Source organism: Pipistrellus hanaki, assembly GCF_964339955.1.
Source record: "Pipistrellus hanaki genome assembly, chromosome: 1".
Classification (NCBI taxonomy): Eukaryota; Metazoa; Chordata; class Mammalia; order Chiroptera; family Vespertilionidae; genus Pipistrellus; species Pipistrellus hanaki.
Genome location: NC_140503.1, coordinates 87,156,653 through 87,170,196, shown reverse-complemented (window position 1 = coordinate 87,170,196; position 13,544 = coordinate 87,156,653). Strand labels below are relative to the sequence as shown.

Genomic DNA, 13,544 nt, shown 5'->3' with positions numbered 1-13,544 from the left:
GGCCTGAGAGGTGCTCCACGCACCTCCTGGTGACCAGTCATTTGGTCGTTTCGGCATTATGGGCACTGGTCTTTTATAATATAGATTACATGAGGGACAAGGATTGTCAGCTTCCTTTAGATGTGATTTTGCATGTCTCGACAGGGAGGGGGCAATGTCACTTGGTTCTTCTAGATAGAACCTTGAGCTGTTAGAATGTGATTTCTAAGTGATTCTTGCTTAAAAACAGGCTCCAGCAAATCTCCACCGACCACTACACTTAATCACACCATATTTTTCCCTCCATTTACTCGGGACTTTGTCAGTAATTGTGGCTCAGAAGTAGCCGGAAGGTACCAGGCGAATGCCCCGGAGGCCTGGGACCCATAGCCCATTCCCTCCAGGCTCCCTGGCTGGCTGCCTGTTTCCATCTGGGGGCTGGAATCACTGAAAATAACATTCTGTGTTGTTGCCTGCCTGCTTCTATCATCATAGGAGAGGAAATGCCCTTAGACTTTAAAACATAAATCATGTTGTGAGTAAATAAAACTGGAATGTGAACCCAAACTCTAGTCATCAGCGTGTCTCTCAGAGTTGAGCTCAAAGAGCCACGCTGCTCAGTTCAGGATGGTTTGGGAAGCTGTGAGTACTTTTTGAAGCCATCTTCAAATTTGCCTTAAGATCTCCTTTTAATTATTTCCTATTATCCACCATAAAAGTGCTGCCTCATTGACAAGTATATCTGAGAACGGAGTGTATTTTCACACGAGTGGAGCAGAACTGGGCCACTTGCCAAGAGGAGTGTGGCCCTGGTTTTACACCAGCTGCGAGCACAGCCTCCGGGACCACCCAGGAACGCAGTGCTTCCCCAGTCACCGCCCCGTGAGGCTGCGTCTGGCCGCCCCTGAATGAATCGGAGGCGTGCCTTCTGCAGGGCGCCGTGGGGACACAAATGTACAAGCGTGGCATTTGCTGGGTTCCTATGCATCCATTCTGCAAGGAAGACAGTGGAAATGAATGCAAATGAATGCAGACCGGCAGGCCTGAGAAGCTGCGAGAAGCCTTAATTCAGCAGTGTGTAGATCGTTAGTTGGCTTCCCGTTTCTTAGAGGCAGCTCCTGCTATCCAATAAAAATGGAGACCAAAGGAGGGAACAGAGCTGGCAGTTAGGCTTCTGCCAAAGTCCTGGATTCTGAAGCAGGATAGTTTGACCTTCACATTTCGGCCCCTCAGTACTTATGCTTGTGGCACACTTCTGCACATGATTTTAGTGTAGTTGGTGGTCTGCTTTGTCATAAATGTGCTTAAGTTTTTCGCCGTTGGTACAGTTAGTCCCCCTTACCTGCCACTTCATTTTTTTGCTGTTTCAGTTACCCCTGGTCATCTACTGTCTAAAAAAATTAAACAAGCCCTAACTGGTTTGGCTCAGTGGATAGAGAGTCGGCCTGCGGACTGAAAAGTCCCAAGTTCGATTCTAGTCAAGGGCATGTATCTTAGCTGAGGGCACATCCCCAGTAGGGGGTGTGCAGGAGGCAGTGGATCAATGTTTCTTTCTCATCGATGTTTCTAACTCCCTCTCCCTCTTCCTTCTCTCTGTAAAAAATAAATAAAATATATTTTAAAAAAATCAAACAAAAATTCCAGAAATGTTTGTTCATGTATTTTAAATTGTATGCTATCCTTAGTGGCATGATAAAATCTTGCGCAGTCCCACTCCATCCCAACGTGTATGCATGAATCACCCCTTTGCCCAGCACCTACATGTGTTAGAAGCTCTCCACCCATTAGTCTTTAGTAGCCACTTCAGTTATCAGATTGACTGTTGTGTGTGGCAGTGTTTGTGTTCAGGTCATCCTTATTTTACTGAACGATGGTACCAAAGTGCAAGAGTAGTGATGCTGGCAACTCAGATATGCCAAAGAGAAGCATAAACTGCTTTTTTTTGTGTGTGTGTGTGAGTGAAAGGTATATTATGTATAGGAAAAAACATGTTATATGTAGTGTTTAGTACTCTCTGTGATTTCAGGTACCCACTGAATGCCTTGGAACATATCCCTGTGGATAAGGGGGGATTGCTGTATCTGTTAATGAATCTAGGTTTCAGTGTTGAACATCTCCCTTCCTTAGTCTGTGGATTTTCACTCAAACGCTGTGGTGAGCTTAGATATTATACCTGCTAGGGCCTGGAGGCTAGCTGTTTTGTTTTGTTTTTATCTGTGGCTGCAAATTAGAATCTCCTGGGGAACTTGTAAAATTACATATACCTGGGTCCTAAGCTCTGGGTGGTGCTGAGACATTGTTTCACCCCAGAGTGTGTGCATTGGTCTTAGAGGGGAAAGGAGGAAGGATGGAGAGAGGGAAATACACATTGGCTGCCTCCCAAATGCACCCTGATGGGAGATCAAACCCGCAACCTTTGGTGTATAGAGCGATGCTCCAGCTGAGCCCCAAACAATTGAGCTGCCTGCCCAGGGAGACACTGGGTGATGTAAGTGTGAGATAGTACAGAGAACCCTAGGGCTGCCCAGAAGGGTCCATGCTCCTGGATGGGCACAGAGATGGGTTTCCACCACATGGATCATAAACACGGCTGTTGGCAATTTCTCACCAAGCCAGCAGCAGCCCCGAGCAGTGGGAGAGCACATGCAGCCCATGAGTGTGGAGATCCCAGAGCTGTGCTAGGAGTGAGCTGCATGAACTCACTGAGGGTGCGTTTTGTTTCTCAGTTTCCTTCTCTGTGAAATGGGGAGAATGATACGCTGTGCTCCTCACTGGGCTGTTGGAAAGGAGCTAATGAACTCTTGCCTTTATGGGAAAGCACACTGGGACATATAATGAAATGCTCTACTGCAGGAAGCTGTCATACTCCCTGCTTATGGAGGTGTAATAAACAGCCCAATGCATTATAAACCCATCCAAAGTGTGGCTCAAGTGTGCAATTGAGTACAGAAATGTCTCAACTCACCAGAATATTTATAAAACCCTTTCCAAAAGAGGCACATGGGTGAATGGAGTTGGATATATTTGGTAGTTCAGTGGGGATGCACTGCCTTAGGTTGCCTCTGGTTTCAGACACCTTGAAGCTTCCACCACCTATGGAGTTCTTCACCAAAAACCCATTTTTTTTAATTAATTAATTTTTAAAATATATTTTATTGATTTTTTACAGAGAGGAAGAGAGAGGGATAGAGAGTTGGAAACATCAATGAGAGAGAATCACCGATCAGCTGCCTCTTGCACACCCCCCACTGGGGATGTGCCCGCAACCAATGTACATGCCCTTGACCAGAATCGAACCTGGGACCTTTCAGTCCCCAGGCCGATACTCTATCCACTGAGCCAAACCAGTTTCGGCTTTATTTTTATTTATTTATTTTTTTGCATCGAACCATACAGGGATTCAGGGCTCCTTACTGGAGCTGTTAATAAATATAGTATGTGTTCATTTTAGTACGTTAGGCTTCATTTTGGCCTCCAGGATTAGACCCCTTGGTTGCTCGTCGTGCTGTTTTCTCATTTCCAGTTGCCCCTTGTAGTTGTCTTTAAGCCTAGACAGGTGTGATGCAGCTGACAGACCACTTGTGTTTCATTAAACCCAGAAGCAAGGTTGTGCTTATAAAAGCTTAATAAAGCTCATATGGGTATTTGCTGATTTCTGAGGGAAAAAAGTGCCCTGGTCCAGGTGACTTAGGTGTGTTCAGAGAGCTCAAGGGGGGAAACAAGCAGACCGTATGGGGCGCATGTTGACAATTCCCTTCAGAGGGCAGCCAAGGTGAACACGCTTTGTTTAACTTTGCTTTGGCTGTTTTCGTTTCCTGAAAAGATCAATAGCACGGATCTCAAAGAAAACAGTCAGGATTGTGTGTCAGCCCATCATGAGTATCAAAGGTTTGAACTCCCTGCCCAGATTATGCGCATAAGGGGAATTTCTGATGGTACTTAAGATGGTCAGCTCCCCAAGCATTTCTGGTTGCAGCTACCTAGTTGGGGGTTTTGTTGGCTTTATTGCTGGCCTTTTCTTTTTCTGCCTTTTGAAAGTCTTTTTCTAGTGAATGCTCTTTACAAGAGATGCTAGGGCAGCAGGTGGAATAGCTGGACTCTGCAGCCTCGAGGAAGTCATCAAATTAGGCCTTTGAGTTCTTGGGACAGGACATAGTAAGTCATGAGAGCGTCTGCAGAATGAAGCAAGGTTATTGTGAACATGTGGGCATCCTGGCTTCCAGAGCTAACCTGCTAGTTGGTAAGTCATCTGATGTGTGGCAGACTCACAACGGAAGTGCGTGAGCTTCCTGACTTCTTCATAAAAAGTGCTTAATAAATGTTTGCTGAACGGATGACTCATTATCCTCTATTTAAAGTGAAACCTCAAAGTAGTGAAAGCTCAAGTGATGGATGTGGTTGTGTCTCTACATTTGTCTGCTGTGTTTACATCAAACATTTGTTCATCTCTTTGTCTGCCAGACTGCAGTGGTGGGCTGTCCCTGATGCTAATGGTATGACAAATGATACCTTCTCCACACAGGCATTTGTCACTGTGCTCTCCTGGAGAGAACAGAGTTTCCCCAGGTTGTTATGATGAGATAATAGATCCAAAAGTGCTTTCAGCTGGAGAGCAGTACGGAAACATAAAAGTTTCATTAATGCTAATACTATTTATAATTAGTTATTTCATCAGTGTTGTCATTATAAGGCAAGGGGGCAATATAACATATTGTGGATTATTAGCACAGGGGTAACCCTAGACACACACATATACTGCTTATATTTAGCACTAGCACATGCAAGTTCTGTAACAATTTAGGTCTCTTTGGACCACATCTGGAGTGTGTGCATCACTGAAAAAATTTGATAAAATAATAACTTCGCTCAATTCTAGTCTGCCATATGCTAGATGCTGCACCGTGGGCTCCCATTATCCAGCTTAATTCCCGCACAACACAGTGAGGTATAAGTGTTATTTTCTTTTCACAGATAAGAAAACTGAAGGGAAGGCAGGATTTCATTTGATAGGCATGCCTTATTAATAATAATGTATTATTAATAACTAGATGCCCAGTGTGAGAAATCGTGCACCTTGAGAGTAACTGAGGCCCTCGAGGCTGCAGTGGGCACAGGGGCTAGTCTTGGTCCATTTTCCATGCCCCATTCCAGCCCTTCCCATCAAGGCCCCTGGTCCCGTCTGCCAGCAGCCCTGCTCCCAAAACTGCTGCTCCTATGGGCTGAGGATACTGGCCTCGCTCACACCGGCTGATGCTGCAGAGCAATTGGGGCTGCTGCCATCAGTGGGTGTGAGCAGTGATTGCTGCCCCGATTGCCCCTCAGGAACAGGGGGAGGTGGAGAAGCCTTCAGGAGTGATTGGGGCCAGCAGCTGCCACTTGAATCCACTGATGGCGTGAGTGATCAAGACTGGCACTGGGCACTGGCAATGGGTGCGAATGCTGGGCAGGACTGTGGCATGCGCAGGAACAAAGAATTTTCAGTAACTACCAGAGGCTTGACCCGATGATGGCCACCAGCATTGTGCCTTGTTCTGGTGCCCCTGCTCACCTGCTCCACTATCCTGCCACTGCTGATGCCCACCATGTTCTGTTCATGCCCCCTAGTGGTCAACATACATCATAGCGACCAGTTGCTCAGTTGTTCAGTTGTTAGGTTGGTCTATCATTTGGTCTATTTGCATATTAGAATTTTATATATATAGATAATGCAATAATTTAGTTCAGTTGGCTCCTGGCATGGGTTGAAACAAACAGCCTGGCTTCAACTTGAGAGGAGAAACCATATTATTCACTTTTCCCACTTAGTAAGAAGTGTCTAATACAGTGCCTGGTAGTGAGCTGTTGCTATGGACAAGGTGTTCCCCCAAAAAAAGTACACATACTTTTTTTCTGATAGTTTAATTGATGTTTCTTTTCAGATTTAACCCATTGGAATTAATGACTAATCAAAGTGCATACATTTTGGGGGGACACTTTATATTTATTGGTGTATGTTTACATCTCCCTTTTTAAAAACTGTTTTTAAGTTTATGTATAGTAAAAATCACTCTTTTGGTGTACACTCTCTTGTATGAGTGTTGTAGAGTCATGTGACCAGCAACACAATCAAGATACAGACATTTCCATTACCACCCCTTTGGAGTCAGACCCTCCCTCCAGCCCTAATCCTTGGCAACTTTCCCTATAATCCAGTTTCCCTATACTTCTTTTCAGAATGTAATGCAATCAAAACATACTGTATGTAGCCTTTTGAATATGGCTTATTTCTCTCAGCTCAGTACATTGAGGTACATCCATGTAGTTGTATGTGTCAGTAATTCGTTCATGTTTATTTCTGAGAATTGTGCTATCATATGATATTCATCAATTTGAATCAAGCACCATTTGGAGGCTTTGGGTTGTTCCCAGTGTTGACAATTATGAATGTAGCCATTATAAGCATTTGCTTATATGTTTTTCACATAAGCATATATTTCGTTTATCTTGGGTAAATACCTGAAAATGGGGTTGCTGGGTGCTATGGTAAGTATACGTTTAAGTTTATCAGAAACTGCTAAATTGTTTTCCAAAGGGTCTTTACCATTTTATATTCCCATTAGCAGTGTATGATTATCCTAATTGCTCTACATTTTTGCTAACTCTTGGTATTGCTAGGTTAAAACATTTTTTAACCATATAGATATATCTCACTGTAGTTTTAATTTGCAGTTCCCCAGTAACAGATGATTTTGAGCATCTTTTCATGTGCTTATTTGCTATCTATATATCTGTGATGGAGTGTTTGTTCATATTCTTTGATAGTTAAATTTAAAAAAGTATTCATTGATTTTAGAGAGGAAGAGAGGAGTTATGGAGAGAAGAAAAGAAAGAGAGAGGGAGGGACGGAGGAAGGGAAATAGAGAAATTTATTTTACTTATTTATGTATTCATTGGGTGATTTTTGTATGTGCCCTGACCCAGGATTGAACCTCCACCTTGTTGTAGTGGGAGGACACTCTAACCAACTGACTTAACTCAACCAAGACTGCAATTTAAAAGCCTTATAATCATGCCTAAACCGGTTTGGCTCAGTGGATAGAGCTTCGGCCTGCGGACGGAAAGGTCCCAGGTTCGATTCCAGTCAAGGGCATGTACCTTGGTTGTGGGCACATCCCCAGTGGGGAGTGTGCAGGAGGCAGCTGGTCGATGCTTCTCTCTCATCGATGTTTCTAACTCTCTATCCCTCTCCCTTACTCTCTGTAAAAAATCAATAAAATATTAAAAAAACAAATAAATAAAATAAAAGCCTTATAATCAAATAGATTCCTGTACAGTCTCCTCTTCATATTATAATTATATGTATTACATCTGCATACATTAAAAACCCTATTTAAATTATGCTTTCAGTAGACATTCTACTCATAAGAATTTAGGCAGAGACAAATAATCTGTCATATTTTTTTGTGGATATTTTCCATTATTTTTTTTTAGCTTTCCCTTCATTCTTAAGTTCAAAGTTAGTGCACATCTTCTCATGATGAATTCCCTCTCTTTTTTCCTTCACTAAGAATGCCTTTATTCCCCCCCCCCTTCATTCCTAAATGGCATTTTATTGTATATAGACTTTCACTGGATATAGAGTTTAAAATTCTTTAAATATTTTCCCCCACTGTCTTCTAGCTTCCGTCTTTTCTGTTGAGAAATTTGTATTCATTCTAATTGCTGTTTCCTCTATATGTGATGTGCTGATTTTCTCAGGCTGCTTCCAACATTTTTGTTTATCTTTGGTTTTCAGCAATTTTTAAAAAATTACCTGGGTAGTCTTTGAAGTTATTTTATTTGGGATTTGATGAGCTTCTTGAATGTGTAAATTTATGTCTTTAACCATATTTGGTAAGTCTTCAACCATTCTTTTTTCAAACTCTGTGAATTAATCTCTCTCTTCTCTCATTTTGGGACTGTAATAATATGAATATTAAACCTTTTGATATCATCCCATAAGCTTCTAAGTCTCTGGTTCATTTCTTTTCTCAATCTTTTTTTCTCTATTTTTCAGACTTAATAATTTTGATCACTCTTTCTTAATGAGTCTTTTCTCTGTCATTAATATTCTTATATTTCATGCTTCTCGTGAATTTTAAAAAAAATTTAATTATTGTATCTTTCAAGTCTAAAATTTCCTTTCAGTTCTTTTAAATAATTTTTACTTTTCTCTGAGAACTTCTTTTTATTTATTTCAACAGTGTTCACACTTACTCTTGAAGCATGGTTATAATAACTTCTTTAAAGTTTTTGTCTGATAATTTCAACTTCTGAATCATCTTGGGGTTGGTATCTATTGATTGTATTCTATTTGTTTTGGTACACTAAATAATTTTGGATTGTAGCCTGGATATTTTGAATATTATGTTGTGAGACTCTAGATCTTATTAAAGTCTGCAAAGGAATGATTTCTTTTTTAAGAAGGACTCAACCAGGTTAAGCCCAGATGGCAAGTCTTTTTCACCTTTCATAGGTGGTGGTGAAAATGTCAGTTCAGTATTCAAAACCTTTACCATGCTGTTGGCTTTGTCCCACATATATGCTATTCAGAAGGTAGTCTAGGATTTATGTGGTTCTTTATGCCATAATTTACTTTGCAGAGCCATTGCTCCTTTGATTATGTTTCACACATGTGTGTCTCATCGGTTTCCTCTAACTTGTGTTGATTGATATACAGATTTATAAGATCTCCTTCTCTTGGATTTTTTCTCTCTCACATTCTCACTCTCATGGCCTCCCTTTCCCATTTCTTCTTGCCAGAGAGGTGGGTATGTATCAGTTTTACCCTCCCATCCCACACACACTTGTGCAGTTCTGTGGGACTGGGGCTGCCCTCGGGGCACAGTAGTGAGGGAAAAGAAAGAGAACAAAAAACCCAGCATCTCTTTATACTCTTTAGGTACAGGATCCCCCCTTCCCAGTTCTTTTGGCCAGAGAGATAGATTATTTCTTGGAGTTTTAGGTGCTCATTTTGCTCAACAACAGGGCAATGTCATGAGTAGGGCTGGCTTTACATTAGGGCAGAGGGGGGAAAAAAGAGAAAAAATACCTTGGATATTCCATCACATACTTAGTTTTTCAGGGACCCCCTTTCCCAGTCATGTGGACAGAAAGAGGAGATTTTTTTCCTTAAATTTTTTTTTTAATCTTTTCTCATCGTACAGTTCCTTGATTTGACACACCTTTGGAGCAAAGCCAAGAGTTAAAGGAGGAAAATCTAATCCAGGAAATTTACTAATGTATGTTTCTTCATGTTTCAATGTCCCTTGCAATCTATCTGATATTGTTTGCTTTTCAAAGTCCTCAAAAATTTGAATAATGTATTCTGTGCAGAGATTTTGCTTGTAATCAGTGGGAGAGATATTTTTGTGAGCTTATTCCTCCTTGGCCATTTGTGTGAGTCTTACAGCTCCTTTTCTTTTACAAAAACAAACAAAAGTGCACTATTTATTTGACACTTGATTTTTTTTTTTACTCAATAATATATTTTGGAGATAATAGAAATGCTATTAATGGTGACATGAAAACAATAGTTATTGAATGCTTTAAGTGCCACGCACTGCTCTAAGCACCATTCACATAACAACCCATGTAATCCTTGCAGCAAGCCTAATAGATAAGTTGTATCATTCACATTTTACAGATGATGGTACATCATTGGGTTAAGTAACTCATCCAAGGTAACATAGCTAGTCAGCGGAGGAGCTACCTATGTTGTCTGGTTCAAAAGTCTTATGTATAACTACTATTACATAATAATGATAATGATGATAATACCCAGCACTGTCACAAACTAGCACATGCCAGCTAGAAAACACACATCACCTTCAGAATGAGGCACCTTTGTTAGCCCGTTCATATTCTAAGGTAACGAGTATGTTCATTCTGCATGTAGGGAACCTGAGAAAATTCAGGTGACTTGGCAGGGAGGAGGCAATAGGCTTCTCTAGTACAGACATGAGGTGTGACCATTGTTGCCCCCTCTTGAAGGTATAGTATTTTTCTAGCCAGTGAATCTTGTAATAATAGAATCAGAGGAGGTTGGATAGAGCTGGAGGAGACTCACAAGGTCTAAGGTCATCTCCTGATTTTATAAATCACACATATTGATGTATCAGAAAACATCATGTAAAAGTTAAAATGCTATGTGAATGTCAGTTACAGATCATGAAACAGTTCTGGAGAATTAAAGGGATGACATTCTTGAAATCATTATCATCATAGCTGCATTTTGGGACAGTCCCCATATTTTTAATATGAGGAAATAAATGCTCAGAGATGATAGGTCACTTGCCCAAACAAGGTGACATACTTAAGTCAAGATTCTGTCACAGCTCTTTATTGAATACTTTTTACCTTTGAGTATTTGCCTGATACCAATCATATGTATAATTACCATGTGTTGCCACGATTGGGATGCTTTTTCTTAGTGAAAGGGGTCATTAGCAATAATTATACTGTCCTGGACAAATATGGACAAAGGGTCACCCCATATCTGAGCTTTATTCCAAGATCACATAATTTATGTTTTCCGTAGTTTATTTGATTTAGATTATATAAAATGCAGTAGAAGACCAGTGATCATGAGTGTGTATTAGTTGGTCTGTTGTTCTGTTTTCCAAGGTCTTTATTGGTGAGCCACACAGAGCTGAGTGTTCTTTTATGCCGTGGACATAGCTCACTTACAGATCTTGCTCATTGTTCATTGAGCATGAAAGGCCATCTTTTAAGGAAATACAATTTTAAAATGGGAGTGTTGTGAAAAGTCATGAAGAATGCCCTTAAACCAATATATGTTTTAATGATTTTTTTCTAGAGCTAGGGACTCAGGAGACTTCCAGGAGGAATATGATTGCATATGGAAGAGAAGAGATAAGCTATCTGTTCCCCTGTATTCCACTGAGATGAAAGGACAGCCATTGTCATGTATTTCAGGGAGCTAAGCTTTGAAAATGCAAACAACTTACATGTGAATTTTCTCTTATATACTCAACAAAAAGGTATTTAACCAACTTCTCATGATGTATCAAGGTGGATAATGTGACTTAAAAAAAAATGCTTCTTGCAATTATAAGGAAGGGAATTGTATCCCACTTCTGTGTATGGGTGAACCGAGGCTCAGGGTGATTAAGTTACTGCCCTAAGCTTTCCCAGGTGATTACCAGGTAGTGCGGGTGTAGGGACTTAGATCCAGGTCCAGCTGGCTCCAGGGGCAGGGTGCTCCTGAGCACTGCTGCTTAATGAACCAAGAGGCTGTTGGAATCAGCATAAGGAACGAGGTTAAGCTGTTCCCCTCATGCTCCCGGGTGAATGTGAATATCTTGTTTGGGGAAAGCGCTGGACTGAATGTCCTCCAAGTGTTGTAAATGTCTGGATCTTGAGCAGGTTGCCCTGCTTTTCTTTATCTTTTGCAACTGCTCAGTATATTTTATTTATTTATTTATTTATTTACTTACTTACTTACTTACTTACTTACTTACTTACTTATATTTATTATGTGCATAACCCATGGACACAGACAGTAGTGTGCTTAACCTTTCTTGAGCTCATTTTCTTTTTCTATGAAATGAGGGGATTGAATTTGATGATCTCTATGGCCCATCCAGATCTAACAGTTTGTGATCCAAAATTGATTGTGGGCCTCATTCAGCATAGTATACATGGTGGTAGGAAAATACTGCTCACTAATTTTTATGCTTATAGTTTAGGTTTAACGAATGGAGAAGCACAAAAATCCTATTGTGATTTTTGCAGGACTTGGGAGAGCTTACTCAGAGTCCTTGGGGGAGTTTTCATGCACTCTCTACTAAGAATCATGCTTGTATATTACTTTTATGGACCCTTCCACCTTTCTGCTTTGTAATTCCATCATTAGTCTGGAGACTGAGGCGATCAGAAGTCTGAGATTATCCAGCATAACATAAATAGAGTACTAGCCCATAGGAGCCTAGATGTGAGGCTTCCCCTGTGACAAAACAGAGTGTGGAAGCTACATGAAGTTTACATTAGCATCAGTATTCTTGCTGTTTGTTTGTTTGTTTGTTTGTTTTTATAGAGAGGGAAGGAGAGGGGGAGAGATAGAAACATTGATGAGAGAGAAGCATCAATCGGCTGCCTCTTGTACATCCCCCCCAACTGAGGATTGACCCTGCCACCTGGACCTTATCCTGATGGGGAATCAAACCTATGACATCTTGATTCATGGGTTGATGCTCAACCACTGAGGCACACTGGCTGGATAGTGTTCCTGCTTTGGACATTAGTGGTGAGACCATCATAATTTGATGAACTGCTGATCAGAAGTATATAGAATAATAGTTAGGGACCCAGACAAGCCAAAAGCTGGTTTCCCTCTGCAACACACCCAGGGTGCATCCATTCTCCTTTCTGCCTTGTGCTGAAGCAAGATAACAGTTTTTCCAGGGATGCATGAAAATCACCAACATCAGAGAGTTCCTGTGCCCTGGCCCTGCCTCATCTGTATACGTCACATTTTCTTAAGCATATTGTCTGTGGGCAAGGTCCAATTGTCTGGAACCAAGTTACTAATGATAATTATAATGACTACAGTGTCTACCATTGTAAACTGCTGTGGAGCAGGAGAGACTACATGGAATAGTCAGAATTGGGTGGCCAAACCACCCAATTTAGCTCTTAATTCTACAAGGACTTGTTTTCATTTGTGCAGTATTGCAGTATTTTCTGGGTCTTGGTTTTGGTAGCTATAATAATTTTTAGACACAGTTTCTGTGTGTGTGTGTGTGTGTGTGTGTGTGTGTGTGTGTATATATATATATATATATATATATATATATATATATATATATATATATATCTGAAAGCAGGAACTTGATTCTCTTCTTCCATCATTAGTTGTTGGATGTACCCTGGTAAATGATGTATCCTCCTCATGAGAGGGGCAAAAAAACTCCTCTGTGAATCAGTTCAAAGAAATAATGAGGCCAGGAGTTAAAGTTAAAAAATATTTGACCAATATCCAGAGGTCCTTCTGAGGGCCGCCAGGCCTCTCTTATATTCTAACACTGTAGGTTAGGTAGGTTGAACTGAGACAAGTCCCTCCCTTCCCTGGGCCCAAGTTTATTCTAGAAAATTCCCATTTCTCAAAGGTTACTCAAATACCTCTGCTTTGCAAAGATTCAGTGCTCAATTTTGGACAGGCAAGTTTTGTTCTATTTCCTTTTAATTCTTGTAGCATTTTGAGAACGTTTTGTTTTGATGTCTATCACCTCATTAAAATAATTGTTTACCGATCACATTAGGAGTGGGTGTATAATTTTTATTTAATCCTCACAACAACTTCATGAGCTATATAGTGTCACTGTCACTATTGTACTGAGGAAGACAGAGGTTCATAGAAGTTAAGCAATGTGCCCCAGATGCTATTGGGAGTGAAGGCTGGGTCTGTTAATTATTATGCTGGATGGTGTGCATGTCCTAGCAAAACAGGGACCTAGGGTGTCCTTCCTTATATACCCCCAACTTTGCAGTTTTCTGGAGGCACCATTGCCTGTTCTGCCTTTGGT

The 13,544-nt window shown here is 40.9% G+C and overlaps 1 protein-coding gene across 2 annotated transcripts in view; it reads left to right on the top strand.

Moving 5' to 3' along the window:
• CAMK1D (calcium/calmodulin dependent protein kinase ID) overlaps positions 1-13,544 on the top strand; it is a 351,213-nt gene that overhangs the window by 106,533 nt on the left and 231,136 nt on the right. The window lies entirely within an intron of this gene.